This window comes from Sorex fumeus, unplaced genomic scaffold, assembly GCF_029834395.1.
Source record: "Sorex fumeus unplaced genomic scaffold, SorFum_2.1 ptg000006l, whole genome shotgun sequence".
NCBI classification, from domain to species: Eukaryota; Metazoa; Chordata; class Mammalia; order Eulipotyphla; family Soricidae; genus Sorex; species Sorex fumeus.
The window spans coordinates 48,914,874-48,931,127 of NW_026606063.1; the positions used below are offsets into that span (position 1 = coordinate 48,914,874).

At 46.5% G+C, this 16,254-nt stretch overlaps 1 protein-coding gene across 1 annotated transcript in view; it reads right to left on the reverse strand.

Annotated features, from left to right (window-relative positions):
* The window catches only part of B3GNT2 (UDP-GlcNAc:betaGal beta-1,3-N-acetylglucosaminyltransferase 2), a 32,998-nt gene extending 26,292 nt beyond the window's left edge, over positions 1–6,706 (reverse strand). Inside the window, exon 1 of the mRNA XM_056123494.1 lies at positions 6,468–6,706. The gene's annotated coding sequence lies outside the window, so the exon portion shown is untranslated. The remainder of the gene's footprint in view (positions 1–6,467) is intronic.
* Between the last annotated feature and the right edge of the window lie 9,548 nt (positions 6,707–16,254).

Genomic DNA, 16,254 nt, shown 5'->3' on the forward strand with positions numbered 1-16,254 from the left:
CAAAGAATGGCTAAGAAATAAAAACACACCAAAAAAAGAAACTGTCTCGTGGGAATAGGAGACCAATGAATATATAATACCACTTAAATGCAAGATCATAAAAGGTGAAAATGTTTTAAATGGTTTGCTGAAGCAAGCAATTAACAATCAGTACTGTGCTTTCACTTCAGAAATAATTCCTTCACAAAACACAAAGCACTAATGTTATTCTGGGCATCTGGTGCATCTCCTCTCTCAACTAAGGAAGCTCTTCCCTGGGCTTCATAATTAGGTGTAATCTACTGTCAATCCACGGTCCATAGACTGACACCATGGAAGAACACATAGTTCTGAAGGGGACATGTCGATGACTATCTTCTAGTCACAAGATGATAAAAAAAAAAAAAAAAAAAACAGAAACTACCACCCAGGAATATGGGTATGTTAGAGATGTTGTATTAAGGCTAAGTTCCATATCAATCATATGTTGTACAAACAAAAATATGACTTCTGGGGCTGGAGCAATAGCACAGCGGGTAGGGCGTTTGCCTTGCATGAGGCCGACCAGGTTCAATTCCCAGCATCCCATATGGTTTCCTGAGCATCGCCAAGGGTAATTCCTGAGTGCAGAGCCAGGAATAACCCCTGTGCATTGCCAGGTGTGACCCAAAAAGAAAAAAAAAATGACTTCTAACATTCAGTAGAAGACCTCCATAACTTGAATAATGTTACAGCTTATTAAAGCACAGGTGGGCCAGAGATGTGACTCCACAGTAGAGAATTTACCTTGCATATGTGAGATCTTCAGTTTGACCTCTGGCAGCAAGTAAATAAAAAACTTAAAACAGAAAATACACCTGCTTATGGCCTTCTTGTTTGGGAGGAGGTACTTGAGATTGTATCAGCATCAGCATTGCTGGGGGATGGGGGGTTGCTCCTGAGAGTGCTCAGGGGACCATGTGGTATCTGGGATCAGAACGGAACCAGTCAGTTACATGCAAGGCTGTCACCTTAACCCTGGACTATCTCTCCGACCCTCATTATCATCTCCTTTTGAAATAATTAAAAGAGACCAAGAAGTTTCACATTACACTAAGTGTATTATGACTTTAATTTATTAGCAAACCTGAAATAGGACTCTATTGTTTTTCTATTGTACAAATGAGGAAACTGAGTCTCACAGAGGTTAAATAACTATCACACAATAAATGACCAAAATAAAACTTAGGGACATTTAATAAATGATTACACACTACATGGTTCTGTAATTCCATTTATTTTTTTTTAAGTTCAAATAAGTAAAACCAGCAGAATCACATCTAAGATCATGTGGGAAAAAAAAATGGTTCCAGTTCTGGCCTGTGAAAATGTTTACTTCTTCATCTAAGTGGTGAATACACATTCCTGCTGCACACTTAATATCAGCACCCTGCACAACATTCTGTATGCTGGACCTCATGTTGATTTTTAAAAACCTCATCTGATGATCAACTCCAAGTTCATGTTCTTAAATCACCGAATTACTGAACAGCTTACTCTGACAGAACCTCGCTCTGTAAGAACTGTTTTAAAAAATCCACTTTTACAAACACTATGGTAATCAACCCTACAGTACATCTTATTTACATCAGAGATATAATACCTGTACAATAAACATCTTTTTAAGAGTCTCAGAATGAAAAAAAAGAAAGTATCAATTTCCTGGCTAACTGGGAATTTCCCCTCCTTAGCCACAGCAGAATAAAACCCATTTCAAACCTAGCTCTAAGCTCTAAGGCAATGTTTACAGAAGCACAAAAGGTAATTGGAAACAAGACTGCTTTTTTTTTTTTTTGCAAAGCCAATATGCCCCCCACCCCTTACACAAAGTAAGTTGCTGTACCACTGGACACATCGCTGGTATTTATGGAAAATACTTAAAAGCTAAAATTGCACAAAATATTTTAGAACATGTTATAACTTTAACAACTATGTCAATACTCAAAACTCAAAAGAGGGTGGAATTTTGTAACAAAACTTAACAAGACAAAGCTGGTGGGCAAAGAGCACAAAACTGACATTAGGAGCAAAAAGCGTGAGTACACAAATCTCAACTCAGGTATAACAACTAAAAATCTCAGTACTTTTTCCAGAAGTCATATTGCTTCATAAGCGCTAACAACAAATTCCCCATCAAGCAACAAGCTCTTCCCACCTAAGCTTTGTTCAGACCTAGCAAAGCTCCATCACTACAGATGATGATGAAACCATTACATCAATTCTCTCAAAGACTTGTCCTTCACACACACACACACACACACACCTCTTTCTTATTCAAACATTAATTGCCTCTCCAGAGAGAGGAATTTATTCGTCCAATAATTTAGGGACCTTCAGCTAGAACCTATTAAGTTACCCCACCTGGAGTGCAGTGAGGGGGTGCGGGGGGGAGGTAGACAGAGACCCACACTGGTTGGGCAGAGGTGCTGCCTTCTTTACTGGATGCTATTACAGTCAGGAAATGTACCTTTCAAATTACCAGAGCCTAGTTTAATTCACTTTGAATATTCTGTATATACCAGAATGTTCAAAATGCCAAGCCATCTACAGAAATACTGAAATGACTTGTTTCCACTGACATGTTGCTACACATTACCAAATATTATTCCAACTGCAAGAATACAAGTGTTTCTAAAACTAACCATTTGCATTAATATTTCTAGTCCTTGACAAACTGTCCAATAAAACTGTCAATAAACAAAAAACTAAGTGGAGTCAAATATTGATACTATTAAGAACATTAAAAGAACAAAAAGCATCTCACCAATATGTTAGGGACAGAGTGCACTTCAGGAATATGCACAGCCCCTATCTGCATCTGAGTTCCTAAGTTGCTAAGAAGGTCTCACCTTTTTCTTTTCTGGGCCACAAAGAGGTGCTCAGAGCTTACTCCTGACTGAGCACAGGGGCTGGGATCTAGGTAGATCACATGGCATGCAAGACAAGGATCCTACACTCAGTACTATCACTCTGGTCCCACTCTTTTTATTATGCATAAACCCTGTCATTACTAGAAAATAGTAAAATGAAGTCTTTTTTTTATTAATGAAACACCATGAGGTACAGTTGTAGACTTACAAATTTTTGTGCTTGGGTTTCAGTTATACAATGATCGAGTACCCATTCCTCCACCAATGATCCCAGTATCCCTCCCAGAACCCCTCTATATCCCCCGCAATCCCACCCCGCCTCTGTGGCAGGGTATTCCCTTTTGTTCTCGCTCTCCTTTTGGGTGTTATGGTTTGCAAAAGAGGTACTGAGTGGAAATCATGTTCAGTCTATATTCTACTTTCAGCATGCATCTCCCATCCTGGATGGATCCTCCCAACACCCTTTACTTGGTGTTCCCTTCTCTATTTGAGCTGCCTTTTCCCAGTAAAATGAAATCTTGAAAATTTCTTTGAGAAACAAGGGTTTCAATTTTCAGCCCGGCACAAATTAAAAAAAAAAGCCACTTCCATCTTTAATTTTTATACTAACAATGAATCATTTATAAAAATAATAATAATAAATTAAAATTTTAAAATTAAGCTTTCTGTATTCTCTTTTGGGGGGGATGGGGGGAAATCACACCTGGCAATGTCCAGGGGTTACTCCTGGCTCTGCACCCAGGAATTACTCATGGCGGTGCTCAATATAGGACCACATGGAATGCGTGCAAGGCAAGTGCCCTACCTGGTGTGCTATCACTCTAGCCCCTCTTTCTTTCTTTTTTTTTTACTAGCCCCTCTTTCATTTTTTTAAAGTCACATTCAAACAGCATAGTAAAAAAAAAAAATCAATCATGAAGTCTGTTCCACTCTCCTGTTTCTAGCAAACTTTGGTTAAAATTAGTTAAATGTAAATTGCTTTTAAACAAGAAAGTCTTCAAAACTACAAGTCTTCTTTCCATATGCTCATCTTTTCATCAGGAAGTCAAAAAATCAATTCCTGATGAAAGGGACAGACCTCTGGGCACACCTTGCATGCCATCTAAGAAGCTAATCTATGAGGTAGTGCTCAGGCTCAAACCAGGGTCAGCAGGCATAAAGCACGCACCTTAACCCCTGAACCTACTAACTCTCTGACACTCAGTTCATAATTTTTACAAGAAAAGATGACCTCATTCCTTGGATTTGAAAACTTAATTTGCATCTGCCAAATTTGGCTGATTTCAGTCTCAAGTAAATCTAAACAGTTCCCACAAGGTTACTGTTTTCGGTCAGAGGAAGTTACTGCCTGAAGGAACTTCTATGGGATTACACAATGACCCGCACTTAAACAAGCACTTCCTAAATCCTATACTGCAGAGTTGGGAATCTGGCAAACATTATCTATTTGTCCTCAAAAACAATCTAGTAAAGCAAACTAGGCACTCCACCCCCAAAGCCCAGCTATGGAAAATGAAGCTGGGATGACAACTTACTGAACAGAATGCAGCAGCATCAAGACCGTGATGGGGGGGTGGGGGGATGCTGGGAGCATTGGAGGTGGGGAATGAGCACTGGTGGAGGGATGGGTACTCAGTCATTATATAACTGAAACCCAAGCACAAAAATTTGTAAGTCAAAAAAAAATTGTAAGTCTACAACTGTACCTCATGGTGTTTCACTAATAAAAATTAAAAGAAAAAAAAAAGACCCGTGAACAGTGAGGTCGGGGAACTCAGAACTTCATGAAGTAGAACCTTTCACTTTACACATAATCTGCACAAAGACGGGAGAGATGAGCAACGATCTACCGAGAGATTCCCCAAGGGGGAAAAGCAATCTTCTAAACTGATCAGTTTTAGATTTTCACTTAAAAAAAAAAAAAGCTAGAGCAGCTAAAGACACAGGTATTCGTTAAGGCTGGGAAGGGTGGAAATTTTTCCCAGATTGTAGCTCGGGGCTCCCGTCTTTTAAAATCTAATCTGGTTTAAGAACACAGGGGCTGTGCTTAACACTTGCCCAAATTCCACTAGGCTTAATAACATCCATGCAAAAGGAACGAGAGCGGGAAGTGGGGGAGTGGAAGAAGTGACCCGGCACCCTCGGTCTCCCTCTGGGTCGGCTGTCCCAGCGGCTCACGACACAAGAAGTCACAGGGGCCCTCGGCCTAGGCTCGGTTCAAGTCCTCCTTATCCCGTCCGGCCGCCTCCTTAGTCATCCCATCCTTCCGAGGCACACTGGCAGAATTTATTCTAGGGAGCACAAGGCCACCCTGATTAGCTGAAATCCACAGCCGGGCTCAGACCCACCAGGGAGAGCTCAATGTTTGCAAGCACGGTTCTACAAAGTTGGGGAGTCCCTGGCGGGCGTGGGAGAAACGACCGAGAATTCTCCCCACCTCCCACCCCCGCAAGCTTCAGGCAGGAGAGGGAGCAGCCTCACGGACCCGAGTTATAAACGTGTCGATTATTTCCCGAGATGAACTTTCACTCTGCGGGGAGCGTCACGTGCGGGGACAGTCCTGGCTACTTCTCACCACCCGAGATGTGGAGACAAGTGCGTTCGGGGGTACCCGCCTCCCTCCAACCCGGCCTCCGGTGTAAGCTGCCCGGGTCTGGAAATTAAAGTTACGGCCCCTTCTTTTGACTTCAGCCAGGGTTCGCCAGGCATCTGGGGTGCCTAAGTCCGTCCCGAAGTGAGGCCCCATTGCCCCCACCCCTCCCGCGCCGGCTCTCTCTCTCTCTCTCTCTCTCTCTCTCTCTCACACACACACACACACACACACACACACACACACACACACACACAGTCTACCCTCCCGCTGGGAGTTTCGGAGATGAGGACTGAAAGCGCACCCCGCAATCCACCCTTCCCCCTCCGCAGGTCTCCCGAAAGTCGCCTGGTTAATCATTCAAAGCCCAAAGCGCGGAATATATTTTTTTAAAGGTCAAGCGAAAGGTTCTCCCCAAGTTTCGCAGAAACCGGTGCTGGGGACCCCGGGGGTGCCCGCGGCACGCTAGGGCGGTGGGGGTGGGGTGCGGCTGCCGGCTGCTCCTCGGAACACCTGATCTCCCCATGCGGCGCCCTCGACCGGCGCAGTGCGGGAGGCTGGAGAGTGCGGAGGTGCGAGCGCAAATCCCGCCCGGATCCCCCATAGTCCCCGTACCCGCGTAACCCAGGTGAGGGCGCCAGGCGCCCCTTCCCAAAGTCTGCATCACTCGCGGCAGCTCCCCCGGAAGTTGGGGTGCAGCGAGGCAGAGAGGGCACCCGGGGTGGGGAGGGTTGGGGGGAGTTGCAAAAAAGCAAGAGGTTCACAAAAACCTCCTGCCAGCGGTTACGTTGTCCTCCTCCTCCTCCGGGAACGCCTAAATGCGGGAGGAAGCACCTAGGGACGGTTTCCTCAGCTGGGGTGCCGACAACAAGCCGGAACCCGCGAGGAAGAGACTCGGAAGAAGCGGCAGCAGCCGCGCGGCTAGCGGGGCAGGAGGCAGAGCCCGGGTCCCGCGGAGGCGGCGGGAGCGCACACCGCCCCGACCTTACCTTGTCCGGGAGCAGCTCCAGCTCGGCGGGGCGGGGGGCGGGAGAGCGCGGCCGCATCCACGTCCCGGCCGCTCGGCGCGGCTCAGCCCGGCGACCGCCGCCGTTCACGCTCCATGCGTGGCGCCCGCGACGGGCGGGCCGGGGAGGGGGGGGTGTCGCGGGGGAGAATGGCTCGAGCTTCGCTCTTCTCCGGCACTTGTTGCCACCCCGGCCGCAGCGCTTCACCCACGGCTCCAGCTCCCGGCGCCGTCACCGCCTGAGGGGCCCCAGCCCGGCCCCGCCCCGGTACCGCCCCCGCGAGACAGGCCAATCAGGACAGGCCCCGCCCCTCGCGTCACCTCCAGGCCCCGCCCCCTGCTTCCCGCCCCAAGTTTGGGGAAGGCCGGGCTCGCTCCTCTCTACCCGGTAGGCGCCGGCATCCGCCTGGCTCGCGCTCTAACTCCTCCTGACTTCTGACCATCTTCTGGAAAGCAAAGTCCTGGGACACACACACACATACACACACCAGCGACAAAAAGTAGACACACACACACAGAGCCAACGCCTAAAAGTAGACAGACACACACACACACCCAACGCCAAAAAGTAGACACACACAGAGCCAACGCCAAAAAGTAGACAGACCGACAGACACACACACCCAATGCCAAAAAGTAGACACACTCACACAGAGCCAACGCCAGAAAGTAGACAGACAGACACACACACACGAGTCAACCCCAGAAAGTAGACCCCCGTGGAAAAGCCGGCAGCTCGATTTTTAAATAAACAGTTCTGACTCTGCTCTAACTCATAGCCGGCTGCAGGTCGCCCCTCTTGCAGTAAATCTGATTTGGAAAGTAAGCACGTGGCCCAGTGAGGTGACAAGGCCTACATTTCCAGCCAGCTGCGTTTCTAGCATTTGGGTCAAAGCACCCCAGCCATCAAAGTGTGAGAAGGCGACAACCAGACCAAAGTGGGGCTTGGCGACTGATAGCAGCCCAGTCACTTCTTGGCCCCCCCAAGTAACTCCTAAACTCTAAGACCTAGAGTGGTGTGCCACTTGACCCTGCCATCCGATTTCGAATTTCTAATGTCACCCAATACATCCTTAGGACAGGGTTCTTAGTTGTCCTCCTTGCAGTGGGGAGGAATTGCTCAAGGTTCCGCAGGCCTTTCCAAAACCGAAAAACCCAAGGCATACTAGGAGTTTCAAGCCCCTAGGGGCAGGGCACAAACCCCAATGCAACCCCAATGCACAAACACCCTGCCCTACCCTCATGCCCTGCTGGATGGGGACCTGCCACCAAGGTCAGTCACTGGTCAGAACTTTGTGCATTCGGACAGAGAAATTGCCCAGGCTTCAAAGGCTAAGCTCAGCCAACTTGTCAGTCAAGGCCTGAGGCTCCTGCAAGTCCGCCCTGTAATGGTCCTTATCTCTCAAGAAAGTTCAACCCCCACCAGATAAGCAGACTGAGGAATTAAGGACACACTACCCCACAATCATCTTGCATTTTTCAGCTGGTTGCAGATTAAGAACTGGTAGAAAGGTTAGGAATTGCTGAAAGAAGAATTTCAGATACCTGTAAACTCCACACATGGGCCTATCACCAGCTCCTGCCTAGAACACGTGGGTGCAGTCCTTTAGAAACTGGAATTCTGAGTCAGATCTGGAAAGGTTCTGATTTGCCTTCAGCCCTTTTTGCTTTTGTTTTTATGTTAATCACATGATTCGCCTAAATCCCAAGAAACAAGTTCAATTTTTGCAGTCACAGAAAAAACTGGGAGGATGCAGATTGTTACCAACTGTCCTGAGTGAGAGGTTGGGGTGCTATAGGAGATGAGATTAACTTTATCTGCTTATTGACTTTTTTGTTTTCTCAGTTAATATTAATATATATAATTTAGAAAAAGTTTTTGTTATTTGTTTGAAGCCCACACCCGGTGTGGTATTTGGGGACTACTCTTCCCTCAGTCTTGACTACTCTAGGGGTCACTTTTGGCTCAATAATAAAAGTTGATATTGTTTTCTGGTGATTAAACCTAGGTCTTGTGTGCCAAAAAGGTACTTCCCCCTACACCACATCCCTGGCCCTACTAAAGGATTTTTGTTTTCTTAGCAAACACTCAACAATGTTACTCCCACAGTTCGATGGATGGGTTGCTCCCAGTGGTGCTTAGGAGATCATGCAATGCCAGGGATCAAACCTGGCTTTCTGCATACAATATATACACTCCACCCATGAACTATCACTGCCCCCCCCAAAAAAAAACTATTTTGATATAGAAGTTAGAATTCTTTATTTCTTTGCTTGCTTTTGTGCCATGCCCAGTGATGCTCAGGAATCACTCCTGGTAGTGCTCGGGGGCATATGGGATGCTGGTGATCAAACTCTGGCCAACCTCATGCAAAGCAAGCATCCTACCCATTGCACTATCTCTCTGATCTCAGAAATTAGAATTCTTAAATAAGTTTATAGAAAATATGAATGAATAAGTAAATAAAACCTGTGTTTTTCATTTTCTGTCAAAATGTATCCCTGAGTACCTGCACCTTGGTTTAAATATATCTCTAGGCTACTGTTTTGATGTTAAATGCTGTGATGGGACATGACTAGCATTTAAATATTTTTCTGTGCCATCAGATTGGTTGTTGTTTCTATGCCTATGTATCTTCCCTTTAAATGCACTCCCAGTAACCACAGACACACTTTCAAAGATTGCCAGCCAAGGAGTTTTTAGCAAAGAAACTGCTACATATCAGCTGGCAACCAGTAAGGAAATTAAGCCTGTGTCCTTCGCAGCTGCCAAAACTAACCCAGTCCTGAAATTTAAAAAGTAAGGGCATTTTTTCCATCCTCTCATTAGCTGATGCAGCTGAGGGAGTGTATCTGTAAGAGGTACATGATGTCTTTGAAGAGATTTCTCAGCGCTAAACTGTAATCCCTGCTCTTGAGTTTGGGCCTGATCTACCATTAATAAATACAGATATTTTATTAAATTGCTTTAAAAATGTGTTGAGCAGTGGAGGAGATAGTATAGCAGACAAGGCACTTGCCTTACAATCACCATGGGTTCAATCCCCAGCACTACATATGGTCCCCCAGCACTGCCAGGAATAATCCCTGGGCACAGCTGGGTGTGCACACCACCCCCTTCCCAAATTGACCACCCACTGGAAGGACAGCACAGGACTTGGCCCTGGATTGATAAACATGGCAGAGAAAACACTCTTGGAGATCAGTTAAGCTGGAGAAAGACGGGTTCTGTCAGTTCTAGAATTATACCTGGGATATAGCCAAAGGGAGTGCAGGTAGCAGGACCCTAAGAGGAGATCACAATTCATTTGAGCTCTTAAGGGTAAGGATTGAATGGCAAAAGAGGTAACTAGAGCAGAGTTTCTGGCTGGTTCAGTTTCCAAAAGAGGATGGTAAGAAAGGTCGTTGCAGGGAATGGCAAGGGCCTTATGGTGCATGGCCTAATACACCATTTCCAGGAAGGTCCATCTGACCACATGTGCTAAAAGATAGAAATAGAAGGGCCGGGGTGGAGGGGTAGGAGTGGCTGAGGCATAAGAGGTGAAGAAATGAAGAAATAAATGCATGTAGACAGTTTTTGAAGGATCTGACTGAAGATTCAGAGAAACAGCAGGATAGGAATGTGATTTCAGCAGTCAACTTGTATTTTTATTATTTTGCCTTGGGATGGTACAACTTGGGTGTGTTTAAGTACAGGTGGGGAAGGTCCTTTAGAGAAGAGGAAGATGACAAACTCAAAAGAGGACAAGGGTCAATAAAGTCCCTGTGACGATGGGAGAGGATAAAACCAGTCTGTGGGTAGAAAGACACAGATTGGAGTGGCACAACAGGAGGGAGGATTGGGAGAGATTGCACTGGCCAGCTTTGATGTGGGCCACTGCATCTGCTCACCTACTGGTTTCTTACTATTCCTTATGGGGTGTCTGGGGTGAGTGCAGAGAGAGAGAAGAGAGTAGCAGCTTGACATAGTTATTGCAAAAGGTCAAAGCGTGGAGATGACCCGGCCATGGCCAGTCAGCAAGGCCACATGAAATGGTGACTGTGAGCTTGTCAGGTGCCTTTCAGCCTTCCTCTGTGATACCCAGAGCTCAGCTGTCTGCTCAGGCCACTGCTAGGACTCGAGCGCGCTAGTAATGTCTCCATTTTGAGACTTCTTGTTACTGTGTTTGGCATATCGAATACATCATGGGTAGTTTGCCAGGCTTTGGCGTGCAGGCGAGATACTCTTGGTAGCTTGCAGGGCTCTCTGGGAGGGGCGGAGGAATCGAACCCAGCTCAGCCAGGCTGGCTGCGCGTAAGGCAAACACCCTACCGCTGTGCTATTGCTCCAGCCCACTGCTAGGCAGAGAGCTAAATTCTTTCGCCAATGACTTTCGAACACTGGCAAAAGTGAGGCTGCCATGATACATGATCAGAGAGGACAGAAGTGAACGCTCCAGAGAAACTTCTGGAGTTGAGGCTCAGCCCTGTTGAATGGAGAAGGAGCAGGGCCGGACAGCTAGAAGTTTGATAGAGTTAGCGGAAAAGTGGGTTTTCCTGCATTGGTGGGTTCTTGAGAATTATATACAAGATTGCGACAAAACTCAGAAGATTGAATGCTAGTTTATTGTACAGATAAAGTAGATGGGCCCTGGTTCCTTTCCAGATGTTCAGGACTCTTCTTTATCCATGAACACCATCACTAGTTCTGTCTGCACTGACGCTGCCTGGTCCCATGAAAGACTCGCCTCCCGTGAACGATGGCCTGGCCTTGTCCCTGCGCCACTCTCTCTATCCCATGAAGGCTTTCCTCAGTCTCTGGGCATGGCCACATGCATGTGGATGAGATCCCTGAGCTCTGTACCCATCGCTGGGTCTCCCAATTGTACCCCAGCAATTTCTGTCATCCTGCCCCGGCTTTCCTAGTCTTCAGCCATGGCCACATGTGTGTGGGTGAGACTCCTGTGCTCAGCACCTTTATCCATAATTTCATATATTGGCCAAAAGCTAAATAGAAACTTTCAAAAGATTCCTAAGATGGCCTTCTTTTGATCATTTCTTCTTAACTTTTGAGAAATAAGTTTCTTGAGGAAAGGGAGGTATTGGTTCACACCCAGCAGTGCTCAGGGTGCCAGGTCAAGAGATGTGTGGGGGACGTCAAACCTGGGCAGCTGCATGCAAGACAAGCATCTGTCTCCTGTTGAACAAGAGTTTTCTCTATTTGGAATCTAATGAGAACTGTACTGGTAGGAATGACATTTGAGGTCCCAATCAGTTGGAATAGCAGCTGATAGTGTTTCAAGGGACCAAAGACATAGTTCATGCTCTTGAAGCTAGAACCAGGTTGGGATAAATATTATGAAGCCACAAGCCAAACAAGCCAAACAGTCTTTCCTCTGAACCCAGAGACTGGGTGGTACCGTGTGCTATCACTGTTGAGAAACACCATATTGGTCTGCTCAGCTAGCAGGGTCAGAACGGGATGGAGGAGGAATTCTAGTTAGAGAATATTTAAAAAACTAAACTATCCTTTTTAGTGGTACATTTTCTTATTTATTCATAAAATATAAAAAACAGTGCCTACAACACTTTTATTTAAACACATTGTCTACTCTGCTGCCTCATCTTTATTCATGTTATACCAATTATAAACCTAATTATTGGGCCATTTGATTTTTTTTCTTCAATAGAAAATAATGCTATTAAACATTCCTCATAAGCGGGGGAGGGGGGAAGCCCTGTCTGAACCTGGGCTTTCCTGGGCATCTGAGTCCTTGCCTGTGTTATGCCCCTGTCTGGCCCTGAGTGGTCTGCCAGTCACATTAGGGGGACAGAGAGAAAAAGGGGAAAGGAGGGTTCCCCAGCCATCCATTCTGATTGGCTATCTATTCCATGGGAGGAGATTTAAAGTGACTTTGCACTCCACACCTCAGCTCCTGCTTTATCAGTAGCGGTTCAGAAGACAGAGTTTAGGTTCATGACAAAGTCAGCAGGTGATGGGGAATATTAGTGGAGGGACAAAGAGGCAGGACATTAAGGGCTGGACTCCCATGGAGTATGCGCCTGGCATGATAAAAGTCCAGAGATTGATCCCAGACAACACACACACCCCAATATCACTGGGCCTTAGCACCCAGTGCCAACCTCGGCTCTGAACCATCAGATCTGCACCAGCAGGTCAGGTATGATCAGTAGTGGACCTCAGTCCAGGTGTGTAAAGGAGTATGGTGAGGCGTTGCTCCTATTAAAAATAAAAATTTTATAAAGGTACTGATTGAGTCATCAGTATAGGTAGTAAAGCCATCTGGAATGTAGGAAAGAGTTGTGGGGGTAGGAGGCAGGGATGGCAGTAAAGAATCAGGAGTGGATTAATGAAGGCCAAAGTCTGCCGAGTAAAGAAGAGCATGGCACTCACGAAAAGGGAGAGGAGGAGGGAATATGGCTGGGCAACAGGCCTCACAGGAGTGCTTGCAGGAAGTGGAGAAGAAATGACAGGGAAAGAGCACTTCTCCCACCACCTCTGAGCACAGGAATGAAAGAGCACTGCCAAACATACCGCCTCCCAAATAAAATGACCTTTGATTACTGTTGCTTGGGGTAGGGGTGGGGAATTATTTCTTCCAGGACCATATCTGGTGTTACCTGAGTGGGAGTTGACCATGTGAGGCTGGGGATCAAACCAGAGTCAGCCGTGCCCCCCATGGACCACTTAATAAAATGACGTGGATTGCTTTGGTGGGTCAGATACAAGGCAGGGAAATAGAGGCCAGGACAACAGTGACCACAGGACTGAAGCTCTGGGGGCTTGACAGGAAAGAGGAATCTGAGAGGCTCTAGACTGACCCAGCTGTGTCTCCATGATCCTGCCCAGCAGCTATGCGAGCCAGGGCCATCTTCGCACCCGCCATCTTCGCACCCGCTTCTAAGATTCCCACCCTTCCCTCTCTTCTCCACTAGTTTTGTGGCTTTTAAATGAGTCCTGTGGGATGCAGGCTGTGAGTCAGGACTGCCCTGGGCTAATCTCACCTTTTACTCATCTGCTCCTTCTTCAAACACGTTGTTAACCTCCTGTGTCAGTTTTCTTGTCTGTAAAATGGGTCGGCTGAAACATACCCCCTCTCAGGGGAATTGCCAGGAGTCCAGTAGATGGTAAAGCTTTCTAGATGGTAAAGCTCTGTACAAATATGACAGCTTTCCTTCGTTGAGACTCCCTTCACATAACACCCACATGTCTTTCCAGGGCCCTGGCAAAAAAGATAGTGAGTCCCCAATCCAGAGAAAGCTATAATCTTACTCCAGAGACAGGACAAATACACCCAGAAACAATTAGAGAGGAATGCACAGCTGTGTCTGATTAAGTGCTAAATTGTCAGGTGCAGACAATAAGAGCTCTGAGAACAGAAAAAGAAACAATTAACCAGAGTGGGAAAGTCTGGGAGGCTTCCTGGAGAAGGTGGGATAGAAGGTGCTTAGACTGGTAACTCTTCCTGAATCTTGGGGGCAGCCGACTACCAGAAGATTCTAGGCCACATATTTCTCTCCATACTCCTGTGTTCCAAACTGCTGTCACTCCTGAAGCCTCGCTTTTTCTCAGTTATGGACAGCTTCTTGTTTGTTTTGGTTTTGGTCACACAAGAAATGCTCTGAGGTGACTCTTAGCTCAGTGCTCCTGGGGCAAGCCTGGCAATGCGGTGGGTGGGGATCATGAGGTACCAATCCCCAGTTCCCTGGGTTTGATGCAATCCACACACACTAGCCCTTTGGGGTCTTAAATCACACTCTTAAGCTGTCTGCAGAAGATGGAGCTACACAGAGAATCCTGTGCACTCGACCTGGGCCTCAGTCATCCAAGACTCCGTGTTACCCTCTTCCTGGTCAAAACAGAGGTTGCTCTCCAACAGGTTTCCTGTGCTCTCTTCATTGCCGACACCCAGCCGGTATTTTTGCCTGTTCAGACTGCTGGTTTGAATAGTCCTGGATTCCCCCCAGTCCTGCTGCCATTTGCCTTCACTGCACCTGGCCAGTCTGGTATACAAGTGTATCCACAGAATCCAAGCTCTGAGCCAGTTCCCACACCTGCCTCCTCTTTTTGAATTTTTTTGGTTTAGTCTGGGGGTAGGGAGGAGGTGTGCACTCAGCTGTCCTCAGAGAACTATGAGCCAGGGCTCCTGCATGCAAAGTATGCAATCCAGTAAGCTATTTCCCTGGCCCCAGGCCCGAAGCATCCATCAATTCCATTCAGACACAGGCTACATGGGGCTGCCACCCAAAGCCTAGCGCCTACAAGCCCAGGGCTGATTTCTACCTCTTGATTTGTGGAAGCAGCTCCTCAAGCCCTTGTTCTCAGTTCAGAATGAAGGTACCTTGATCTTGCTGGTGCCTGCGTCGTTACCTCCACCTTTACCATGTAATAGCCCTAGCACGCCGCACGCCAAGCACATCCAACTCTTAGCAGCAGCAGAATCCCCTAATTCCCGATGATTGGTGGGCTTAATTTGCTCAAAACTATTCATCAGTCCCAGGAGGAGCTATGGAAAAAGAGTCACTTCTGGAGCTGAAGAGATAGTATAGTTTCTTGCCGTGTATGCAACCGGCCCAGGCTGGAAACCTAGCATCCCACGTGGTCCCTGGAGCCCCACAAGGAATGATCCCTAAGCTAGGAACAAGAATCCCTGAGCCACTTCTAGATGTGGCCCAAAACCCAGAGAGAGAGAGAGAGAGGATCACTCTGTCAATGGCTAAAATATTACTGATGAAGAGTATGGAATCTTGGCACTGAAATATTTAGAATTCAAATTCAGTGCCTTGGAATTTGCCAGAGAAAAAGCAGGCTCCAAAAGTAGCTTTCTGGGGGCCAAACACCTGCTACTAAAGATAATACCTTGAATGTTGAACAATTAAGTCACAGGTGAAAAATCACCTGCTTAAGCAGATGCTTTCTCCCCAGATTATCTAGATCTTGCACTAGCAGGAAAACATGAGCTGCCATTATCAGATGCAGATATGAGAAACCTGTGCCATTTTTTCCAGGACACATGTTCTGGATCTCACAGAGTCCTGATGCTGGAAGAATTTAGGATTACCAAGGTTAACAAAGTCGAGCCAAATGGGGTTCAATCCCTGGCACCACATATGGTCCCCTGAGCACAGCCACGTACGTCCCCAAAACTAAAATTAATAAAGGCCAGCTTACAGACGACATTGTGGTGTTATAAAAGGTCACCCGCTTGAAGGGACATGAACAGTCATCTCTATTAGGGTCATCAAATTGGGGAATGGAATACTTATTAAGGAGAAGTGAAAAATCATACTCCTAATTATTATCAAACTGCAAAATTACATTCAAGAGAGGCCCATAATTGCAGCATCAAGCATGAGGCAGTGTCATTAATATGATTATCAGGGCCTAAGCCTATTAGAGAATTTAATGCCTCTTTGCAGCATCATCCTTTGCAAAGCTTTCCTGAGCCTAGAAACCATCTCAGTTGTAAACACAACCGTTATAAAACAGTGATTTTTCAAGATCATAACAAAGATCTGCAGGCCTTTCCCAAAGGTCAAAGCTGCCTGTTTAAGGAAAACAGAGACCATTTCTGGAAAATGGAGATGAGCCTGCCTACTCTTACTGTTTTTTTATTGATGAAGAAAGAATATCAGACTCTGAATCCACTCTAGCCCCACACCATCACCCATGGCTAAAACTGTGAGAAGTGACAACAAAGAGATTTATTTGGGATCTATGATGGATGCAGGAGTCTAGATCTTAGCTGTTTTTGGTGAGAAATCATGGC